Below are 21,908 nucleotides of genomic sequence, written 5' to 3'. Positions count from 1 at the left end.
AATAGTAAACCAATTACATGCTATGTTGTGCATCTGTGTTGGTTATCAAACTCCCCAGGTGTAGCAAGTAAGTCAGTTGAAGAATTAGAGAGAACCGATGAACAGTAAACTAATTACATGCTATGTTGTGCATCTTTGTTGGTTATTAGTCTCCCCAGGTGTAGCAACTAAGTCAGTTGAAGAATTAGAGAGAACCGCTGAATAGTAAACCAATTACATGTTATGTTGTGCATCTTTGTTGGTTATTAGTCTCCCCAGGTGTAGCAAGTAAGTCAGTTGAAGAATTAGAGAGAACCGATGAACAGTAAACCAATTAAATGCTATGTTGTGCATCTGTGTTGGTTATTAAACTCCCCAGGTGTAGCAAGTAAGTCAGTTGAAGAATTAGAGAGAACCGATGAACAGTAAACCAATTACATGCTATGTTGTGCATCTGTGTTGGTTATTAAACTCCCCAGGTGTAGCAAGTAAGTCCGTTGAAGAATTAGAGAGAATCGATGAACAGTAAACCAGTTACATGCTATGTTGTGCATCTGTGTTGGTTATCAAATTCCCCAGGTGTAGCAAGTAAGTCAGTTGAAGAATTAGAGAGAACCGATGAACAGTAAACTAATTACATCCTATGTTGTGCATCTATGTTGGTTATTAGTCTCCCTAGGTGTAGCAAGTAAGTCAGTTGAAGAATTAGAGAGAACCGCTGAATAGTAAACCAATTACATGCTATGTTGTGCATCTGTGTTGGTTATCAAACTCCCCAGGTGTAGCAAGTAAGTCAGTTGAAGAATTAGAGAGAACCGATGAACAGTAAACTAATTACATGCTATGTTGTGCATCTTTGTTGGTTATTAGTCTCCCCAGGTGTAGCAACTAAGTCAGTTGAAGAATTAGAGAGAACCGCTGAATAGTAAACCAATTACATGTTATGTTGTGCATCTTTGTTGGTTATTAGTCTCCCCAGGTGTAGCAAGTAAGTCAGTTGAAGAATTAGAGAGAACCGATGAACAGTAAACCAATTAAATGCTATGTTGTGCATCTGTGTTGGTTATTAAACTCCCCAGGTGTAGCAGGTAAGTCAGTTGAAGAATTAGAGAGAACCGATGAACAGTAAATCAATTACATGCTATGTTGTGCATCTTTGTTGGTTATTAAACTCCCCAGGTGTAGCAAGTAAGTCAGTTGAAGAATTAGAGAGAACCGATGAACAGTAAACCAGTTACATGCTATGTTGTGCATCTATGTTGGTTATTAGTCTCCCCAGGTGTAGCAAGTAAGTCAGTTGAAGAATTCGAGAGAACCGATGAACAGTAAACCAGTTTCATGCTATGTTGTGCATCTGTGTTTGTTATTAGTCTCCCTAGGTGTAGCAAGTAAGTCAGTTGAAGAATTAGAGAGAACCGATGAACAGTAAACCAATTACAGGCTATGTTGTGCATCTGTGTTGGTTATTAAACTCCCCAGGTGTAGCAAGTAAGTCAGTTGAAGAATTAGAGAGAACCGATGAACAGTAAACCAATTACATGCTATGTTGTGCATCTGTGTTGGTTATTAAACTCCCCAGGTGTAGCAAGTAAGTCCGTTGAAGAATTAGAGAGAATCGATGAACAGTAAACCAGTTACATGCTATGTTGTGCATCTGTGTTGGTTATCAAATTCCCCAGGTGTAGCAACTAAGTCAGTTGAAGAATTAGAGAGAACCGATGAACAGTAAACTAATTACATCCTATGTTGTGCATCTATGTTGGTTATTAGTCTCCCTAGGTGTAGCAAGTAAGTCAGTTGAAGAATTAGAGAGAACCGCTGAATAGTAAACCAATTACATGCTATGTTGTGCATCTGTGTTGGTTATCAAACTCCCCAGGTGTAGCAAGTAAGTCAGTTGAAGAATTAGAGAGAACCGATGAACAGTAAACTAATTACATGCTATGTTGTGCATCTTTGTTGGTTATTAGTCTCCCCAGGTGTAGCAACTAAGTCAGTTGAAGAATTAGAGAGAACCGCTGAATAGTAAACCAATTACATGTTATGTTGTGCATCTTTGTTGGTTATTAGTCTCCCCAGGTGTAGCAAGTAAGTCAGTTGAAGAATTAGAGAGAACCGATGAACAGTAAACCAATTAAATGCTATGTTGTGCATCTGTGTTGGTTATTAAACTCCCCAGGTGTAGCAAGTAAGTCAGTTGAAGAATTAGAGAGAACCGATGAACAGTAAACCAGTTACATGCTATGTTGTGCATCTGTGTTGGTTATCAAATTCCCCAGGTGTAGCAAGTAAGTCAGTTGAAGAATTAGAGAGAACCGATGAACAGTAAATCAATTACATGCTATGTTGTGCATCTTTGTTGGTTATTAAACTCCCCTGGTGTAGCAAGTAAGTCAGTTGAAGAATTAGAGAGAACCGATGAACAGTAAACCAATTACATGCTATGTTGTGCATCTGTGTTGGTTATTAAACTCCCCAGGTGTAGCAAGTAAATCAGTTGAAGAATTAGAGAGAACCGATGAACAGTAAACTAATTACATGCTATGTTGTGCATCTTTGTTGGTTATTAGTCTCCCCAGGTGTAGCAACTAAGTCAGTTGAAGAATTAGAGAGAACCGCTGAATTGTAAACCAATTACATGTTATGTTGTGCATCTTTGTTGGTTATTAGTCTCCCCAGGTGTAGCAGGTAAGTCAGTTGAAGAATTAGAGAGAACCGATGAACAGTAAATCAATTACATGCTATGTTGTGCATCTTTGTTGGTTATTAAACTCCCCAGGTGTAGCAAGTAAGTCAGTTGAAGAATTAGAGAGAACCGATGAACAGTAAACCAGTTACATGCTATGTTGTGCATCTGTGTTGGTTATTAGTCTCCCCAGGTGTAGCAAGTAAGTCAGTTGAAGAATTCGAGAGAACCGATGAACAGTAAACCAGTTTCATGCTATGTTGTGCATCTGTGTTTGTTATTAGTCTCCCTAGGTGTAGCAAGTAAGTCAGTTGAAGAATTAGAGAGAACCGATGAACAGTAAACCAATTACAGGCTATGTTGTGCATCTGTGTTGGTTATTAAACTCCCCAGGTGTAGCAAGTAAGTCAGTTGAAGAATTAGAGAGAACCGATGAACAGTAAATCAATTACATGCTATGTTGTGCATCTGTGTTGGTTATTAAACTCCCCAGGTGTAGCAAGTAAGTCCGTTGAAGAATTAGAGAGAATCGATGAACAGTAAACCAGTTACATGCTATGTTGTGCATCTGTGTTGGTTATCAAATTCCCCAGGTGTAGCAAGTAAGTCAGTTGAAGAATTAGAGAGAACCGATGAACAGTAAACTAATTACATGCTATGTTGTTCATCTGTGTTGGTTATTAGTCTCCCCAGGTATAGCAAGTAAGTCAGTTGAAGAATTAGAGAGAACCGCTGAATAGTAAACCAATTACATGTTATGTTGTTAATCTGTGTTGGTTATTAGTCTCCCCAGGTGTAGCAAGTAAGATAGTTGAAGAATTAGAGAGAACCGATGAACAGTAAACCAATTACATGCTATGTTGTGCATCTGTGTTGGTGATTAGTCTCCCCAGGTGTAGCAAGTAAGTCAGTTGAAGAATTAGAGAGAACCGATGAACAGTAAACCAATTACATGCTATGTTGTGCATCTGTGTTGGTTATTAAACTCCCCAGGTGTAGCAAGTAAGTCAGTTGAAGAATTAGAGAGAACCGATGAACAGTAAACCAATTACATGCTATGTTGTGCATCTGTGTTGGTTATTAAACTCCCCAGGTGTAGCAAGTAAGTCAGTTGAAGAATTAGACAGAACCGATGAACAGTAAACTAATTACATGCTATGTTGTGCATCTTTGTTGGTTATTAGTCTCCCCAGGTATAGCAAGTAAGTCAGTTGAAGAATTAGAGAGAACCGCTGAATAGTAAACCAATTACATGTTATGTTGTGCATCTTTGTTGGTTATTAGTCTCCCCAGGTGTAGCAGGTAAGTCAGTTGAAGAATTAGAGAGAACCGATGAACAGTAAATCAATTACATGCTATGTTGTGCATCTTTGTTGGTTATTAAACTCCCCAGGTGTAGCAAGTAAGTCAGTTGAAGAATTAGAGAGAACCGATGAACAGTAAACCAATTACATGCTATGTTGTTCATCTGTGTTGGTTATTAGTCTCCCCAGGTGTAGCAAGTAAGTCAGTTGACGAATTAGAGAGAACCGATGAACAGTAAACCAATTACATGCTTTGTTGTGCGTCTGTGTTGGTTATAAGTCTCCCCAGGTGTAGCAAGTAAGTCAGTTGAAGAATTAGAGAGAACCGATGAACAGTAAACCAGTTACATGCTATGTTGTGCATCTGTGTTGGTTATTAGTCTCCCCAGGTGTAGCAAGTAAGTCAGTTGAAGAATTCGAGAGAACCGATGAACAGTAAACCAGTTACATGCTATGTTGTGCATCTGTGTTGGTTATTAAACTCCCCAGGTTTAGCAAGTAAGTCAGTTGAAGAATTAGAGAGAACCGATGAACAGTAAACCAGTTACATGCTATGTTGTGCATCTGTGTTGGTTATTAAACTCCCCAGGTGTAGCAAGTAAGTCAGCTGAAGAATTAGAGAGAACCGATGAACAGTAAACTAATTACATGCTATGTTGTGCATCTGTGTTGGTTATTAGTCTCCCTAGGTGTAGCAAGTAAGTCAGTTGAAGAATTACAGAGAACCGCTGAATAGTAAACCAATTACATGTTATGTTGTTCATCTGTGTTGGTTATTAGTCTCCCCAGGTGTAGCAAGTAAGACAGTTGAAGAATTAGAGAGAACCGATGAACAGTAAACCAATTACATGCTATATTGTGCATCTGTGTTGGTTATTAGTCTCCCCACGTGTAGCCAGTATGTCAGTTGAAGAATTAGAGAGAACCGACGAACAGTAAACCAATTACATGCTATGTTGTGCATCTGTGTTGGTTATTAAACTCCACAGGTGTAGCAAGTAAGTCAGTTGAAGAATTAGAGAGAATCGATGAATAGTAAACCAATTACATGCTATGTTGTGCATCTGTGTTAGTTATTAGTCTCCCCAGGTGTAGCAAGTAAGTCAGTTGAAGAATTAGAGAGAACCGATGAACAGTAAACCAATTACATGCTATGTTGTGCATCTGTGTTGGTTATTAAATTCCTCAGGTGTAGCAAGTAAGTCAGTTGAAGAATTAGAGAGAACCGATGAACAGTAAACCAATTACATGCTATGTTGTGCATCTGTGTTGGTTATTAAACTCCCCAGGTGTAGCAAGTAAGTCAGTTGAAGAATTAGAGAGAACCGATGAACAGTAAACTAATTACATGCTATGTTGTGCATCATTGTTGGTTATTAGTCTCCCCAGGTGTAGCAACTAAGTCAGTTGAAGAATTAGAGAGAACCGCTGAATAGTAAACCAATTACATGTTATGTTGTGCATCTTTGTTGGTTATTAGTCTCCCCAGGTGTAGCAGGTAAGTCAGTTGAAGAATTAGAGAGAACCGATGAACAGTAAATCAATTACATGCTATGTTGTGCATCTTTGTTGGTTATTAAACTCCCCAGGTGTAGCAAGTAAGTCAGTTGAAGAATTAGAGAGAACCGATGAACAGTAAACCAATTACATGCTATGTTGTGCATCTGTGTGGGTTATTAAACTCCCCAGGTGTAGCAAGTAAGTCAGTTGAAGAATTAGAGAGAACCGATGAACAGTAAACTAATTACATCCTATGTTGTGCATCTATGTTGGTTATTAGTCTCCCTAGGTGTAGCAAGTAAGTCAGTTGAAGAATTAGAGAGAACCGCTGAATAGTAAACCAATTACATGCTATGTTGTGCATCTGTGTTGGTTATCAAACTCCCCAGGTGTAGCAAGTAAGTCAGTTGAAGAATTAGAGAGAACCGATGAACAGTAAACTATTTACATGCTATGTTGTGCATCTTTGTTGGTTATTAGTCTCCCCAGGTGTAGCAACTAAGTCAGTTGAAGAATTAGAGAGAACCGCTGAATAGTAAACCAATTACATGTTATGTTGTGCATCTTTGTTGGTTATTAGTCTCCCCAGGTGTAGCAGGTAAGTTAGTTGAAGAATTAGAGAGAACCGATGAACAGTAAATCAATTACATGCTATGTTGTGCATCATTGTTGGTTATTAAACTCCCCAGGTGTAGCAAGTAAGTCAGTTGAAGAATTAGAGAGAACCGATGAACAGTAAACCAGTTACATGCTATGTTGTGCATCTGTGTTGGTTATTAGTCTCCCCAGGTGTAGCAAGTAAGTCAATTGAAGAATTCGAGAGAACCGATGAACAGTAAACCAGTTTCATGCTATGTTGTGCATCTGTGTTGGTTATTAGTCTCCCTAGGTGTAGCAAGTAAGTCAGTTGAAGAATTAGAGAGAACCGATGAACAGTAAACCAATTACAAGCTATGTTGTGCATCTGTGTTGGTTATTAAACTGCCCAGGTGTAGCAAGTAAGTAAGTTGAAGAATTAGAGAGAACCGATGAACAGTAAACCAATTACATGCTATGTTGTGCATCTGTGTTGGTTATTAAACTCCCCAGGTGTAGCAAGTAAGTCAGTTGAAGAATTAGAGAGAACCGATGAACAGTAAACCAGTTACATGCTATGTTGTGCATCTGTGTTGGTTATCAAATTCCCCAGGTGTAGCAAGTAAGTCAGTTGAAGAATTAGAGAGAACCGATGAACAGTAAATCAATTACATGCTATGTTGTGCATCTTTGTTGGTTATTAAACTCCCCTGGTGTAGCAAGTAAGTCAGTTGAAGAATTAGAGAGAACCGATGAACAGTAAACCAATTACATGCTATGTTGTGCATCTGTGTTGGTTATTAAACTCCCCAGGTGTAGCAAGTAAATCAATTGAAGAATTAGAGAGAACCGATGAACAGTAAACTAATTACATGCTATGTTGTGCATCTTTGTTGGTTATTAGTCTCCCCAGGTGTAGCAACTAAGTCAGTTGAAGAATTAGAGAGAACCGCTGAATTGTAAACCAATTACATGTTATGTTGTGCATCTTTGTTTGTTATTAGTCTCCCCAGGTGTAGCAGGTAAGTCAGTTGAAGAATTAGAGAGAACCGATGAACAGTAAACCAATTACATGCTATGTTGTGCATCTGTGTTGGTTATTAAACTCCCCAGGTGTAGCAAGTAAGTCAGTTGAAGAATTAGAGAGAACCGATGAACAGTAAACTAATTACATGCTATGTTGTGCATCTTTGTTGGTTATTAGTCTCCCCAGGTGTAGCAACTAAGTCAGTTGAAGAATTAGAGAGAACCGCTGAATAGTAAACCAATTACATGTTATGTTGTGCATCTTTGTTGGTTATTAGTCTCCCCAGGTGTAGCAGGTAAGTCAGTTGAAGAATTAGAGAGAACCGATGAACAGTAAATCAATTACATGCTATGTTGTGCATCTTTGTTGGTTATTAAACTCCCCAGGTGTAGCAAGTAAGTCAGTTGAAGAATTAGAGAGAACCGATGAACAGTAAACCAATTACATGCTATGTTGTGCATCTGTGTTGGTTATTAAACTCCCCAAGTGTAGCAAGTAAGTCAGTTGAAGAATTAGAGAGAACCGATGAACAGTAAACTAATTACATGCTATGTTGTGCATCATTGTTGGTTATTAGTCTCCCCAGGTGTAGCAACTAAGTCAGTTGAAGAATTAGAGAGAACCGCTGAATAGTAAACCAATTACATGTTATGTTGTGCATCTTTGTTGGTTATTAGTCTCCCCAGGTGTAGCAGGTAAGTCAGTTGAAGAATTAGAGAGAACCGATGAACAGTAAATCAATTACATGCTATGTTGTGCATCTTTGTTGGTTATTAAACTCCCCAGGTGTAGCAAGTAAGTCAGTTGAAGAATTAGAGAGAACCGATGAACAGTAAACCAATTACATGCTATGTTGTGCATCTGTGTTGGTTATTAAACTCCCCAGGTGTAGCAAGTAAGTCAGTTGAAGAATTAGAGAGAACCGATGAACAGTAAACTAATTACATCCTATGTTGTGCATCTATGTTGGTTATTAGTCTCCCTAGGTGTAGCAAGTAAGTCAATTGAAGAATTAGAGAGAACCGCTGAATAGTAAACCAATTACATGCTATGTTGTGCATCTGTGTTGGTTATTAAACTCCCTAGGTGTAGCAAGTAAGTCAGTTGAAGAATTAGAGAGAACCGATGAACAGTAAACTAATTACATGCTATGTTGTGCATCATTGTTGGTTATTAGTCTCCCCAGGTGTAGCAACTAAGTCAGTTGAAGAATTAGAGAGAACCGCTGAATAGTAAACCAATTACATGTTATGTTGTGCATCTTTGTTGGTTATTAGTCTCCCCAGGTGTAGCAGGTAAGTCAGTTGAAGAATTAGAGAGAACCGATGAACAGTAAATCAATTACATGCTATGTTGTGCATCTTTGTTGGTTATTAAACTCCCCAGGTGTAGCAAGTAAGTCAGTTGAAGAATTAGAGAGAACCGATGAACAGTAAACCAATTACATGCTATGTTGTGCATCTGTGTTGGTTATTAAACTCCCCAGGTGTAGCAAGTAAGTCAGTTGAAGAATTAGAGAGAACCGATGAACAGTAAACCAATTACATGCTATGTTGTGCATCTGTGTTGGTTATTAAACTCCCTAGGTGTAGCAAGTAAGTCATGTTGAAGAATTAGAGAGAACCGATGAACAGTAAACCAATTACATGCTATGTTGTGCATCTGTGTTGGTTATTAAATTCCCCAGGTGTAGCAAGTAAGTCAGTTGAAGAATTAGAGAGAACCGATGAACAGTAAACCAATTACATGCTATGTTGTGCATCTGTGTTGGTTATTAAATTCCCCAGGTGTAGCAAGTAAGTCAGTTGAAGAATTAGAGAGAACCGATGAACAGTAAACCAATTACATGCTATGTTGTGCATCTGTGTTGGTTATTAAACTCCCCAGGTGTAGCAAGTAAGTCAGTTGAAGAATTAGAGAGAACCGATGAACAGTAAACTAATTACATGCTATGTTGTGCATCATTGTTGGTTATTAGTCTCCCCAGGTGTAGCAACTAAGTCAGCTGAAGAATTAGAGAGAACCGCTGAATAGTAAACCAATTACATGTTATGTTGTGCATCTTTGTTGGTTATTAGTCTCCCCAGGTGTAGCAGGTAAGTCAGTTGAAGAATTAGAGAGAACCGATGAACAGTAAATCAATTACATGCTATGTTGTGCATCTTTATTGGTTATTAAACTCCCCAGGTGTAGCAAGTAAGTCAGTTGAAGAATTAGAGAGAACCGATGAACAGTAAACCAATTACATGCTATGTTGTGCATCTGTGTTGGTTATTAAACTCCCCAGGTGTAGCAAGTAAGTCAGTTGAAGAATTAGAGAGAACCGATGAACAGTAAACTAATTACATCCTATGTTGTGCATCTATGTTGGTTATTAGTCTCCCTAGGTGTAGCAAGTAAGTCAGTTGAAGAATTAGAGAGAACCGCTGAATAGTAAACCAATTACATGCTATGTTGTGCATCTGTGTTGGTTATCAAACTCCCCAGGTGTAGCAAGTAAGTCAGTTGAAGAATTAGAGAGAACCGATGAACAGTAAACTAATTACATGCTATGTTGTGCATCTTTGTTGGTTATTAGTCTCCCCAGGTGTAACAACTAAGTCAGTTGAAGAATTAGAGAGAACCGCTGAATAGTAAACCAATTACATGTTATGTTGTGCATCTTTGTTGGTTATTAGTCTCCCCAGGTGTAGCAGGTAAGTCAGTTGAAGAATTAGAGAGAATCGATGAACAGTAAATCAATTACATGCTATGTTGTGCATCTGTGTTGGTTATTAAACTCCCCAGGTGTAGCAAGTAAGTCAGTTGAAGAATTAGAGAGAACCGATGAACAGTAAACCAATTACATGCTATGTTGTGCATCTGTGTTGGTTATTAAATTCCCCAGGTGTAGCAAGTAAGTCAGTTGAAGAATTAGAGAGAACCGATGAACAGTAAACCAATTACATGCTATGTTGTGCATCTGTGTTGGTTATTAAACTCCCCAGGTGTAGCAAGTAAGTCAGTTGAAGAATTAGAGAGAACCGATGAACAGTAAACTAATTACATGCTATGTTGTGCATCATTGTTGGTTATTAGTCTCCCCAGGTGTAGCAACTAAGTCAGTTGAAGAATTAGAGAGAACCGCTGAATAGTAAACCAATTACATGTTATGTTGTGCATCTTTGTTGGTTATTAGTCTCCCCAGGTGTAGCAGGTAAGTCAGTTCAAGAATTAGAGAGAACCGATGAACAGTAAATCAATTACAAGCTATGTTGTGCATCTTTGTTGGTTATTAAACTCCCCAGGTGTAGCAAGTAAGTCAGTTGAAGAATTAGAGAGAACCGATGAATAGTAAACCAATTACATGCTATGTTGTGCATCTGTGTTGGTTATTAAACTCCCCAGGTGTAGCAAGTAAGTCAGTTGAAGAATTAGAGAGAACCGATGAATAGTAAACTAATTACATCCTATGTTGTGCATCTATGTTGGTTATTAGTCTCCCTAGGTGTAGCAAGTAAGTCAGTTGAAGAATTAGAGAGAACCGCTGAATAGTAAACCAATTACATGCTATGTTGTGCATCTGTGTTGGTTATCAAACTCCACAGGTGTAGCAACTAAGTCAGTTGAAGAATTCGAGAGAACCGCTGAATAGTAAACCAATTACATGTTATGTTGTGCATCTTTGTTGGTTATTAGTCTCCCCAGGTGTAGCAGGTAAGTCAGTTGAAGAATTAGAGAGAACCGATGAACAGTAAATCAATTACATGCTATGTTGTGCATCTTTGTTGGTTATTAAACTCCCCAGGTGTAGCAAGTAAGTCAGTTGAAGAATTAGAGAGAACCGATGAACAGTAAACCAGTTACATGCTATGTTGTGCATCTGTGTTGATTATTAGTCTCCCTAGGTGTAGCAAGTAAGTCAATTGAAGAATTCGAGAGAACCGATGAACAGTAAACCAGTTTCATGCTATGTTGTGCATCTGTGTTGGTTATTAGTCTCCCTAGGTGTAGCAAGTAAGTCAGTTGAAGAATTAGAGAGAACCGATGAACAGTAAACCAATTACAAGCTATGTTGTGCATCTGTGTTGGTTATTAAACTGCCCAGGTGTAGCAAGTAAGTAAGTTGAAGAATTAGAGAGAACCGATGAACAGTAAACCAATTACATGCTATGTTGTGCATCTGTGTTGGTTATTAAACTCCCCAGGTGTAGCAAGTAAGTCAGTTGAAGAATTAGAGAGAACCGATGAACAGTAAACCAGTTACATGCTATGTTGTGCATCTGTGTTGGTTATCAAATTCCCCAGGTGTAGCAAGTAAGTCAGTTGAAGAATTAGAGAGAACCGATGAACAGTAAATCAATTACATGCTATGTTGTGCATCTTTGTTGGTTATTAAACTCCCCTGGTGTAGCAAGTAAGTCAGTTGAAGAATTAGAGAGAACCGATGAACAGTAAACCAATTACATGCTATGTTGTGCATCTGTGTTGGTTATTAAACTCCCCAGGTGTAGCAAGTAAATCAATTGAAGAATTAGAGAGAACCGATGAACAGTAAACTAATTACATGCTATGTTGTGCATCTTTGTTGGTTATTAGTCTCCCCAGGTGTAGCAACTAAGTCAGTTGAAGAATTAGAGAGAACCGCTGAATTGTAAACCAATTACATGTTATGTTGTGCATCTTTGTTGGTTATTAGTCTCCCCAGGTGTAGCAGGTAAGTCAGTTGAAGAATTAGAGAGAACCGATGAACAGTAAACTAATTACATGCTATGTTGTGCATCTATGTTGGTTATTAGTCTCCCTAGGTGTAGCAAGTAAGTCAGTTGAAGAATTAGAGAGAACCGCTGAATAGTAAACCAATTACATGCTATGTTGTGCATCTGTGTTGGTTATTAAACTCCCCAGGTGTAGCAAGTAAGTCAGTTGAAGAATTAGAGAGAACCGATGAACAGTAAACTAATTACATGCTATGTTGTGCATAATTGTTGGTTATTAGTCTCCCCAGGTGTAGCAACTAAGTCAGTTGAAGAATTAGAGAGAACCGCTGAATAGTAAACCAATTACATGTTATGTTGTGCATCTTTGTTTGTTTTTAGTCTCCCCAGGTGTAGCAGGTAAGTCAGTTGAAGAATTAGAGAGAACCGATGAACAGTAAATCTATTACATGCTATGTTGTGCATCTTTGTTGGTTATTAAACTCCCCAGGTGTAGCAAGTAAGTCAGTTGAAGAATTAGAGAGAACCGATGAACAGTAAACCAATTACATGCTATGTTGTGCATCTGTGTTGGTTATTAAACTCCCCAGGTGTAGCAAGTAAGTCAGTTGAAGAATTAGAGAGAACCGATGAACAGTAAACTAATTACATGCTATGTTGTGCATCTATGTTGGTTATTAGTCTCCCTAGGTGTAGCAAGTAAGTCAGTTGAAGAATTAGAGAGAACCGCTGAATAGTAAACCAATTACATGCTATGTTGTGCATCTGTGTTGGTTATCAAACTCCCCAGGTGTAGCAAGTAAGTCAGTTGAAGAATTAGAGAGAACCGATGAACAGTAAACTAATTACATGCTATGTTGTGCATCTTTGTTGGTTATTAGTCTCCCCAGGTGTAGCAACTAAGTCAGTTGAAGAATTAGAGAGACCCGCTGAATAGTAAACCAATTACATGTTATGTTGTGCATCTTTGTTGGTTATTAGTCTCCCCAGGTGTAGCAGGTAAGTCAGTTGAAGAATTAGAGAGAACCGATGAACAGTAAATCAATTACATGCTATGTTGTGCATCTTTGTTGGTTATTAAACTCCCCAGGTGTAGCAAGTAAGTCAGTTGAAGAATTAGAGAGAACCGATGAACAGTAAACCAGTTACATGCTATGTTGTGCATCTGTGTTGGTTATTAGTCTCGCCAGGTGTAGCAAGTAAGTCAATTGAAGAATTCAAGAGAACCGATGAACAGTAAACCAGTTTCATGCTATGTTGTGGTTCTGTGTTGGTTATTAGTCTCCCTAGGTGTAGCAAGTAAGTCAGTTGAAGAATTAGAGAGAACCGATGAACAGTAAACCTATTACAAGCTATGTTGTGCATCTGTGTTGGTTATTAAACTGCCCAGGTGTAGCAAGTAAGTCAGTTGAAGAATTAGAGAGAACCGATGAACAGTAAACCAATTACATGCTATGTTGTGCATCTGTGTTGGTTATTAAACTCCCCAGGTGTAGCAAGTAAGTCAGTTGAAGAATTAGAGAGAAACGATGAACAGTAAACCAGTTACATGCTATGTTGTGCATCTGTGTTGGTTATCAAATTCCCCAGGTGTAGCAAGTAAGTCAGTTGAAGAATTAGAGAGAACCGATGAACAGTAAATCAATTACATGCTATGTTGTGCATCTTTGTTGGTTATTAAACTCCCCTGGTGTAGCAAGTAAGTCAGTTGAAGAATTAGAGAGAACCGATGAACAGTAAACCAATTACATGCTATGTTGTGCATCTGTGTTGGTTATTAAACTCCACAGGTGTAGCAAGTAAATCAGTTGAAAAATTAGAGAGAACCGATGAACAGTAAACTAATTACATGCTATGTTGTGCATCTTTGTTGGTTATTAGTCTCCCCAGGTGTAGCAACTAAGTCAGTTGAAGAATTAGAGAGAACCGCTGAATTGTAAACCAATTACATGTTATGTTGTGCATCTTTGTTGGTTATTAGTCTCCCCAGGTGTAGCAGGTAAGTCAGTTGAAGAATTAGAGAGAACCGATGAACAGTAAATCAATTACATGCTATGTTGTGCATCTTTGTTGGTTATTAAACTCCCCAGGTGTAGCAAGTAAGTCAGTTGAAGAATTAGAGAGAACCGATGAACAGTAAACCAGTTACATGCTATGTTGTGCATCTGTGTTGGTTATTAGTCTCCCCAGGTGTAGCAAGTAAGTCAGTTGAAGAATTCGAGAGAACCGATGAACAGTAAACCAGTTTCATGCTATGTTGTGCATCTGTGTTGGTTATTAGTCTCCCTAGGTGTAGCAAGTAAGTCAGTTGAAGAATTAGAGAGAACTGATGAACAGTAAACCAATTACAAGCTATGTTGTGCATCTGTGTTGGTTATTAAACTGCCCAGGTTTAGCAAGTAAGTCAGTTGAAGAATTAGAGAGAACCGATGAACAGTAAACCAATTACAGGCTATGTTGTGCATCTGTGTTGGTTATTAAACTCCCCAGGTGTAGCAAGTAAGTCAGTTGAAGAATTAGAGAGAACCGATGAACAGTAAACCAATTACATGCTATGTTGTGCATCTGTGTTGGTTATTAAACTCGCCAGGTGTAGCAAGTAAGTCAGTTGAAGAATTAGAGAGAATCGATGAACAGTAAACCAGTTACATGCTATGTTGTGCATCTGTGTTGGTTATCAAATTCCCCAGGTGTAGCAAGTAAGTCAGTTGAAGAATTAGAGAGAACCGATGAACAGTAAACTAATTACATGCTATGTTGTGCATCATTGTTGGTTATTAGTCTCCCCAGGTGTAGCAACTAAGTCAGTTGAAGAATTAGAGAGAACCGCTGAATAGTAAACCAATTACATGTTATGTTGTGCATCTTTGTTGGTTATTAGTCTCCCCAGGTGTAGCAGGTAAGTCAGTTGAAGAATTAGAGAGAACCGATGAACAGTAAATCAATTACATGCTATGTTGTGCATCTGTGTTGGTTATTAAACTGCCCAGGTGTAGCAAGTAAGTAAGTTGAAGAATTAGAGAGAACCGATGAACAGTAAACCAATTACATGCTATGTTGTGCATCTGTGTTGGTTATTAAACTCCCCAGGTGTAGCAAGTAAGTCAGTTGAAGAATTAGAGAGAACCGATGAACAGTAAACCAGTTACATGCTATGTTGTGCATCTGTGTTGATTATTAGTCTCCCTAGGTGTAGCAAGTAAGTCAATTGAAGAATTCGAGAGAACCGATGAACAGTAAACCAGTTTCATGCTATGTTGTGCATCTGTGTTGGTTATTAGTCTCCCTAGGTGTAGCAAGTAAGTCAGTTGAAGAATTAGAGAGAACCGATGAACAGTAAACCAATTACAAGCTATGTTGTGCATCTGTGTTGGTTATTAAACTGCCCAGGTGTAGCAAGTAAGTAAGTTGAAGAATTAGAGAGAACCGATGAACAGTAAACCAATTACATGCTATGTTGTGCATCTGTGTTGGTTATTAAACTCCCCAGGTGTAGCAAGTAAGTCAGTTGAAGAATTAGAGAGAACCGATGAACAGTAAACCAGTTACATGCTATGTTGTGCATCTGTGTTGGTTATCAAATTCCCCAGGTGTAGCAAGTAAGTCAGTTGAAGAATTAGAGAGAACCGATGAACAGTAAATCAATTACATGCTATGTTGTGCATCTTTGTTGGTTATTAAACTCCCCTGGTGTAGCAAGTAAGTCAGTTGAAGAATTAGAGAGAACCGATGAACAGTAAACCAATTACATGCTATGTTGTGCATCTGTGTTGGTTATTAAACTCCCCAGGTGTAGCAAGTAAATCAATTGAAGAATTAGAGAGAACCGATGAACAGTAAACTAATTACATGCTATGTTGTGCATCTTTGTTGGTTATTAGTCTCCCCAGGTGTAGCAACTAAGTCAGTTGAAGAATTAGAGAGAACCGCTAAATTGTAAACCAATTACATGTTATGTTGTGCATCTTTGTTGGTTATTAGTCTCCCCAGGTGTAGCAGGTAAGTCAGTTGAAGAATTAGAGAGAACCGATGAACAGTAAACTAATTACATGCTATGTTGTGCATCTATGTTGGTTATTAGTCTCCCTAGGTGTAGCAAGTAAGTCAGTTGAAGAATTAGAGAGAACCGCTGAATAGTAAACCAATTACATGCTATGTTGTGCATCTGTGTTGGTTATTAAACTCCCCAGGTGTAGCAAGTAAGTCAGTTGAAGAATTAGAGAGAACCGATGAACAGTAAACTAATTACATGCTATGTTGTGCATCATTGTTGGTTATTAGTCTCCCCAGGTGTAGCAACTAAGTCAGTTGAAGAATTAGAGAGAACCGCTGAATAGTAAACCAATTACATGTTATGTTGTGCATCTTTGTTTGTTTTTAGTCTCCCCAGGTGTAGCAGGTAAGTCAGTTGAAGAATTAGAGAGAACCGATGAACAGTAAATCTATTACATGCTATGTTGTGCATCTTTGTTGGTTATTAAACTCCCCAGGTGTAGCAAGTAAGTCAGTTGAAGAATTAGAGAGAACCGATGAACAGTAAACCAATTACATGCTATGTTGTGCATCTGTGTTGGTTATTAAACTCCCCAGGTGTAGCAAGTAAGTCAGTTGAAGAATTAGAGAGAACCGATGAACAGTAAACTAATTACATGCTATGTTGTGCATCTATGTTGGTTATTAGTCTCCCTAGGTGTAGCAAGTAAGTCAGTTGAAGAATTAGAGAGAACCGCTGAATAGTAAACCAATTACATGCTATGTTGTGCATCTGTGTTGGTTATCAAACTCCCCAGGTGTAGCAAGTAAGTCAGTTGAAGAATTAGAGAGAACCGATGAACAGTAAACTAATTACATGCTATGTTGTGCATCTTTGTTGGTTATTAGTCTCCCCAGGTGTAGCAACTAAGTCAGTTGAAGAATTAGAGAGACCCGCTGAATAGTAAACCAATTACATGTTATGTTGTGCATCTTTGTTGGTTATTAGTCTCCCCAGGTGTAGCAGGTAAGTCAGTTGAAGAATTAGAGAGAACCGATGAACAGTAAATCAATTACATGCTATGTTGTGCATCTTTGTTGGTTATTAAACTCCCCAGGTGTAGCAAGTAAGTCAGTTGAAGAATTAGAGAGAACCGATGAACAGTAAACCAGTTACATGCTATGTTGTGCATCTGTGTTGGTTATTAGTCTCGCCAGGTGTAGCAAGTAAGTCAATTGAAGAATTCAAGAGAACCGATGAACAGTAAACCAGTTTCATGCTATGTTGTGGTTCTGTGTTGGTTATTAGTCTCCCTAGGTGTAGCAAGTAAGTCAGTTGAAGAATTAGAGAGAACCGATGAACAGTAAACCTATTACAAGCTATGTTGTGCATCTGTGTTGGTTATTAAACTGCCCAGGTGTAGCAAGTAAGTCAGTTGAAGAATTAGAGAGAACCGATGAACAGTAAACCAATTACATGCTATGTTGTGCATCTGTGTTGGTTATTAAACTCCCCAGGTGTAGCAAGTAAGTCAGTTGAAGAATTAGAGAGAAACGATGAACAGTAAACCAGTTACATGCTATGTTGTGCATCTGTGTTGGTTATCAAATTCCCCAGGTGTAGCAAGTAAGTCAGTTGAAGAATTAGAGAGAACCGATGAACAGTAAATCAATTACATGCTATGTTGTGCATCTTTGTTGGTTATTAAACTCCCCTGGTGTAGCAAGTAAGTCAGTTGAAGAATTAGAGAGAACCGATGAACTGTAAACCAATTACATGCTATGTTGTGCATCTGTGTTGGTTATTAAACTCCACAGGTGTAGCAAGTAAATCAGTTGAAAAATTAGAGAGAACCGATGAACAGTAAACTAATTACATGCTATGTTGTGCATCTTTGTTGGTTATTAGTCTCCCCAGGTGTAGCAACTAAGTCAGTTGAAGAATTAGAGAGAACCGCTGAATTGTAAACCAATTACATGTTATGTTGTGCATCTTTGTTGGTTATTAGTCTCCCCAGGTGTAGCAGGTAAGTCAGTTGAAGAATTAGAGAGAACCGATGAACAGTAAATCAATTACATGCTATGTTGTGCATCTTTGTTGGTTATTAAACTCCCCAGGTGTAGCAAGTAAGTCAGTTGAAGAATTAGAGAGAACCGATGAACAGTAAACCAGTTACATGCTATGTTGTGCATCTGTGTTGGTTATTAGTCTCCCCAGGTGTAGCAAGTAAGTCAGTTGAAGAATTCGAGAGAACCGATGAACAGTAAACCAGTTTCATGCTATGTTGTGCATCTGTGTTGGTTATTAGTCTCCCTAGGTGTAGCAAGTAAGTCAGTTGAAGAATTAGAGAGAACCGATGAACAGTAAACCAATTACAAGCTATGTTGTGCATCTGTGTCGGTTATTAAACTGCCCAGGTTTAGCAAGTAAGTCAGTTGAAGAATTAGAGAGAACCGATGAACAGTAAACCAATTACAGGCTATGTTGTGCATCTGTGTTGGTTATTAAACTCCCCAGGTGTAGCAAGTAAGTCAGTTGAAAAATTAGAGAGAACCGATGAACAGTAAACCAATTACATGCTATGTTGTGCATCTGTGTTGGTTATTAAACTCGCCAGGTGTAGCAAGTAAGTCAGTTGAAGAATTAGAGAGAATCGATGAACAGTAAACCAGTTACCTGCTATGTTGTGCATCTGTGTTGGTTATCAAATTCCCCAGGTGTAGCAAGTAAGTCAGTTGAAGAATTAGAGAGAACCGATGAACAGTAAACTAATTACATGCTATGTTGTGCATCATTGTTGGTTATTAGTCTCCCCAGGTGTAGCAACTAAGTCAGTTGAAGAATTAGAGAGAACCGCTGAATAGTAAACCAATTACATGTTATGTTGTGCATCTTTGTTGGTTATTAGTCTCCCCAGGTGTAGCAGGTAAGTCAGTTGAAGAATTAGAGAGAACCGATGAACAGTAAATCAATTACATGCTATGTTGTGCATCTTTGTTGGTTATTAAACTCCCCAGGTGTAGCAAGTAAGTCAGTTGAAGAATTAGAGAGAACCGATGAACAGTAAACCAATTACATGCTATGTTGTTCATCTGTGTTGGTTATTAGTCTCCCCAGGTGTAGCAAGTAAGTCAGTTGAAGAATTAGAGAGAACCGATGAACAGTAAACCAATTACATGCTTTGTTGTGCGTCTGTGTTGGTTATTAAACTCCCCAGGTGTAGCAAGTAAGTCAGTTGAAGAATTAGAGAGAACCGATGAACAGTAAACTAATTACATGCTATGTTGTGCATCTGTGTTGGTTATTAGTCTCCCCAGGTGTAGCAAGTAAGTCAGTTGAAGAATTAGAGAGAACCGATGAACAGTAAACCAATTACATGCTATGTTGTGCATCTGTGTTGGTTATTAAACTCCCCAGGTGTAGCAAGTAAGTCAGTTGAAGAATTAGAGAGAACCGATGAACAGTAAACCAATTACATGCTATGTTGTGCATCTGTGTTGGTTATTAAACTCCCCAGGTGTAGCAAGTAAGTCAGTTGAAGAATTAGACAGAACCGATGAACAGTAAACTAATTACATGCTATGTTGTGCATCTTTGTTGGTTATTAGTCTCCCCAGGTGTAGCAAGTAAGTCAGTTGAAGAATTAGAGAGAACCGCTGAATAGTAAACCAATTACATGTTATGTTGTGCATCTTTGTTGGTTATTAGTCTCCCCAGGTGTAGCAGGTAAGTCAGTTGAAGAATTAGAGAGAACCGATGAACAGTAAATCAATTACATGCTATGTTGTGCATCTTTGTTGGTTATTAAACTCCCCAGGTGTAGCAAGTAAGTCAGTTGAAGAATTAGAGAGAACCGATGAACAGTAAACCAATTACATGCTATGTTGTTCATCTGTGTTGGTTATTAGTCTCCCCAGGTGTAGCAAGTAAGTCAGTTGAAGAATTAGAGAGAACCGATGAACAGTAAACCAATTACATGCTTTGTTGTGCGTCTGTGTTGGTTATAAGTCTCCCCAGGTGTAGGAAGTAAGTCAGTTGAAGAATTAGAGAGAACCGATGAACAGTAAACCAGTTACATGCTATGTTGTGCATCTGTGTTGGTTATTAGTCTCCCCAGGTGTAGCAAGTAAGTCAGTTGAAGAATGCGAGAGATCCGATGAACAGTAAACCAGTTACATGCTATGTTGTGCATCTGTGTTGGTTATTAGTCTCCCTAGGTGTAGCAAGTAAGTCAGTTGAAGAATTAGAGAGAACCGCTGAATAGTAAACCAATTACATGCTATGTTGTGCATCTGTGTTGGTTATTAAACTCCCCAGGTGTAGCAAGTAAGTCAGTTGAAGAATTAGAGAGAACCGATGAACAGTAAACTAATTACATGCTATGTTGTGCATCTTTGTTGGTTATTAGTCTCCCCAGGTGTAGCAACTAAGTCAGTTGAAGAATTAGAGAGACCCGCTGAATAGTAAACCAATTACATGTTATGTTGTGCATCTTTGTTGGTTATTAGTCTCCCCAGGTGTAGCAGGTAAGTCAGTTGAAGAATTAGAGAGAACCGATGAACAGTAAATCAATTACATGCTATGTTGTGCATCTTTGTTGGTTATTAAACTCCCCAGGTGTAGCAAGTAAGTCAGTTGAAGAATTAGAGAGAACCGATGAACAGTAAACCAGTTACATGCTATGTTGTGCATCTGTGTTGGTTATTAGTCTCGCCAGGTGTAGCAAGTAAGTCAATTGAAGAATTCAAGAGAACCGATGAACAGTAAACCAGTTTCATGCTATGTTGTGGTTCTGTGTTGGTTATTAGTCTCCCTAGGTGTAGCAAGTAAGTCAGTTGAAGAATTAGAGAGAACCGATGAACAGTAAACCTATTACAAGCTATGTTGTGCATCTGTGTTGGTTATTAAACTGCCCAGGTGTAGCAAGTAAGTCAGTTGAAGAATTAGAGAGAACCGATGAACAGTAAACCAATTACATGCTATGTTGTGCATCTGTGTTGGTTATTAAACTCCCCAGGTGTAGCAAGTAAGTCAGTTGAAGAATTAGAGAGAAACGATGAACAGTAAACCAGTTACATGCTATGTTGTGCATCTGTGTTGGTTATTAAACTTCCCAGGTGTAGCAAGTAAGTCAGTTGAAGAATTAGAGAGAATCGATGAACAGTAAACCAGTTACATGCTATGTTGTGCATCTGTGTTGGTTATCAAATTCCCCAGGTGTAGCAAGTAAGTCAGTTGAAGAATTAGAGAGAAACGATGAACAGTAAACCAGTTACATGCTATGTTGTGCATCTGTGTTGGTTATCAAATTCCCCAGGTGTAGCAAGTAAGTCAGTTGAAGAATTAGAGAGAACCGATGAACAGTAAATCAATTACATGCTATGTTGTGCATCTTTGTTGGTTATTAAACTCCCCTGGTGTAGCAAGTAAGTCAGTTGAAGAATTAGAGAGAACCGATGAACAGTAAACCAATTACATGCTATGTTGTGCATCTGTGTTGGTTATTAAACTCCACAGGTGTAGCAAGTAAATCAGTTGAAAAATTAGAGAGAACCGATGAACAGTAAACTAATTACATGCTATGTTGTGCATCTTTGTTGGTTATTAGTCTCCCCAGGTGTAGCAACTAAGTCAGTTGAAGAATTAGAGAGAACCGCTGAATTGTAAACCAATTACATGTTATGTTGTGCATCTTTGTTGGTTATTAGTCTCCCCAGGTGTAGCAGGTAAGTCAGTTGAAGAATTAGAGAGAACCGATGAACAGTAAATCAATTACATGCTATGTTGTGCATCTTTGTTGGTTATTAAACTCCCCAGGTGTAGCAAGTAAGTCAGTTGAAGAATTAGAGAGAACCGATGAACAGTAAACCAGTTACATGCTATGTTGTGCATCTGTGTTGGTTATTAGTCTCCCCAGGTGTAGCAAGTAAGTCAGTTGAAGAATTCGAGAGAACCGATGAACAGTAAACCAGTTTCATGCTATGTTGTGCATCTGTGTTGGTTATTAGTCTCCCTAGGTGTAGCAAGTAAGTCAGTTGAAGAATTAGAGAGAACCGATGAACAGTAAACCAATTACAAGCTATGTTGTGCATCTGTGTCGGTTATTAAACTGCCCAGGTTTAGCAAGTAAGTCAGTTGAAGAATTAGAGAGAACCGATGAACAGTA

Source organism: Cajanus cajan, chromosome 5, assembly GCF_000230855.2.
Source record: "Cajanus cajan strain Asha chromosome 5, NIPB_CcT2T_4, whole genome shotgun sequence".
Taxonomy (NCBI): domain Eukaryota; kingdom Viridiplantae; phylum Streptophyta; class Magnoliopsida; order Fabales; family Fabaceae; genus Cajanus; species Cajanus cajan.
Note: the sequence above shows the minus strand (reverse complement) of the source record.